We start from the raw sequence: 3,216 nt of genomic DNA on the forward strand, positions 1-3,216 counted from the left end.
TACAGTATTTAGGTCAACTGGTTTCAGCATCAGGAAGAAGAGTTACACCAGGAAGAGTAGAAGCAATAAGGAATACTCCAGAACCACAGACAGTTAAGGACATGCAAAAGTTCCTGGGACTAGTGAACTATGTCAGACAGTGGATCTTTGATTATGCTACTATAACTGGACCACTCTTGAAAGCTGTCAAAATGGCTAAGGACAGGCATAACAAGATTGACTGGACACCTGAAATGACATCAGCCTTTGTAAAATTAAAAGATGAGATTACAAATGCACCAGTGTTGGGATCTCCTGATTATACAAAGGAATTCTATCTGTTCACACATTGTAATGGACAGGTCATGACAGCAGTCCTCACCCAGAAATACCCCTTGGGTCCCAAACCAATTGCATACTTCAGTGGCATGTTAGACTCAGTGATGAAAGGCCACTATCCTTGCGAACAGGCTCTTTCAACAGCAGCATTTGCCGTTGAGAAAAGCACCCCCATAGTCATGGGTTCCCCTCTGACGCTGTACACTGAGCATGCTGTCTTTGCAATAATACAGAAAGCTAAAACAACTCTTACCACACAGAGAGTATCAGGATATGAAGTCATACTGTCATTGCCTTCATTGAAGGTTGTAAAATGCCACACTGTGAATCCAGCCACGTTCTTTGCACATCCGATTGCGACAGCTGACGATGACACCCATGATTGTGCCACATACTGCCCAGATGAATCAGGCACAGCAAAGGAAGACCCATTACCAGACAGTGTAATTTACTTTGTTGATGGTTCTTCTACGATTGATCAAGAGACAGGGATCAGGCATACAGGGGCAGCTGTAGTCAGAGCACAACAGAATAACTCCTCAGACACTCTGGACATTGTACAGCAGATAACATTACCACCCCATTACTCAGCCCAGGCAGCTGAGTTGGTGGCATTGATAGCCGCCTTGAAGCATGGAGCTAATGAAAGAATTACTGTATACTCTGATTCAGCATATGTCACCACAACAACGCATTCCAGCATATTGAGATGGAAAAGGCGCGGGTTTCTTAAAACAGATGGCACGCCTGTAATGCACAAACAGTTACTTGCAGAACTAATTGACTCCTTGACACTGCCAGCAGAAGTAGCAGTAGTGAAATGTGCAGCACACACGAACGGCCAAGACTTTGTTTCCAGAGGAAATGCAATGGCAGATTGGGCTGCTAAAGCAGCAGCAAAAGGCCAAAGTTGTACACAACCATCCCCGGCACAGACTGACTGCACCCCCATCTTGCTTGCCAAAAATACGCCCCCAATAGCGCAGGAGGATATGCAAAACACAGATGAGGACACCAGTAAGTCACCACTCCCAGATACACCCGACCCAACACTTCCATATACAATTGATGACACACAGCAGTTTGACATCATTGCACAGTTGCACCTCAGAGAGATACAAGAAAGTGCCCAAGCTGAAGAAAAAGAGTTATGGAAGAAGAGGGGAGTACAACAGGATGCCTCAGATTTTATTTACAGACAGACAATGACAGGGAAGCCTGTCATGCCACAGGCTCTTTTGCAAATAGCACTTACCCAGCTGCACCTTCCTACACATGTCCCTCGTGATATCATGTCCTCTAACCTGCAGGCAGAATGGTTCATCCCCAATGCACATGAGCAGATACAACTCTTTGTCCATCAGTGCCTTATCTGTCAGCAGTATTCACCCAACCCAGCTATGAAAACAGTTGCTTCAACAATACCAAGGCCTAAGGGTCCCTTCAGGGAACTCCACATTGACTATGTGGACATGCTTGACAGATGTAACAACTACCGATACCTCATCGTGGTAGTATGTCCCTTCTCACGATGGATTGAGGCTGGACCATGTGTCCATTGTGACGCTAAGGCCGCAGCTACCTTCCTACTTCGTGAGGTCATATGTCGCTGGGGATTACCAGAATCTATCCGCAGTGACAATGGCGGGCATTTTTCAAACTCCATCTTTGAGATAATAGCCACCATGTTAGGACTAAAACATAAACTTACTTCAGCCTATCACCCACAGAGCAATGGTATTTGTGAGCGCCTCAACGGATTGCTCAAAGCCAAGATCAGCAAAATAAGTGCCACTATTGGAAAGAAATGGCTCTATTGCCTCCCAATTGCTTTGTTTGCACTCAGGAACAGCCCTAGCTCTGATCATCACCTCACACCTCACCAGCTTGTCACTGGCAGATCAATGAATATGGTTGTTCCTTCCACCAGACCTAAAGTAGACAATGAAACGTCTTCTGAGATTGTGAAAGCTGAATTATTTGATTATTTGTGTGCCCTAACCCGTGCTGCTAGGTTTCTTTCCATTCAGACATCCAAGACAAAGAAAAAGGACGGCACAATTTCCGATGAACTTTTGCCTATCCGCCCTGGAACACAGATCTTCATAAAGAAGCAAGTACGGAAGTGGAGAGACCCTAAGTACGAGGGACCATACCTGGTCATTGACTCTTCACCCACTGCGGTCCGAATTGCCGAACGCAAAGCATGGGTTCATCTGAACCACGTGAGGATCAACCCGGCACCAACAGAGACTTGAACTTCAACAGGAAAGAGGGCATCTTATTTCCTATGACTATCCAAGACCGTGAATATGGAGATCGAATGAGGGTCTATGGAATAAGAGACAGTAACAGACCAACGCCTCTTACCAAGATTTCAGTTAAAAAGATATGTACAGTCACTCTTATATTATTTGTTATGTTCGTTGCTTCAATGGCTATATTACATTGGCTTGCATTACAAGCAGAGAGAGAGAAGGCTATATCAAGCCAAGTTAGGCCTACCATCTCAGTAGGATATCACATGCCTAAAACAAGTCCTGATAACATACTAGATGAGGAATACACCAGCAATGGCTGCACCACCCCTGTACCCACGACACCTTCCACACCCTCTGTAGACCACACCGAGTGGGACAGGGTACTTGATATCACTGTGAATGCCCCTGGGAAAGGTGTCCCTAGACGTTTCCGTCAGCATAAAAGGAGTGTCAGGTATAAAATGGGTCGCAATAAAACACCAAGGAGATATACCCCTCGCACACAACGTAAGGAGAAAGACACAGAACAAATATCAAACTGGGTTAGTGATCTCCAGGACACAGTTGTGTACACATTCGAACAACACTCTATGCCTGATTTTTTCTCCCAGCGCCCTGGTATGTCAGTACAGAATGA

At 45.4% G+C, this 3,216-nt stretch overlaps 1 pseudogene; it reads left to right on the top strand.

The window, feature by feature from the left end:
- Positions 1-335: 335 nt before the first annotated feature.
- On the top strand, positions 336-1,299 carry LOC147734977 (uncharacterized; annotated as a pseudogene).
- Positions 1,300-3,216: the final 1,917 nt, after the last annotated feature.

The sequence above is a fragment of the Lissotriton vulgaris genome, chromosome 1_2 (assembly GCF_964263255.1).
Source record: "Lissotriton vulgaris chromosome 1_2, aLisVul1.2, whole genome shotgun sequence".
Taxonomy (NCBI): Eukaryota; Metazoa; Chordata; class Amphibia; order Caudata; family Salamandridae; genus Lissotriton; species Lissotriton vulgaris.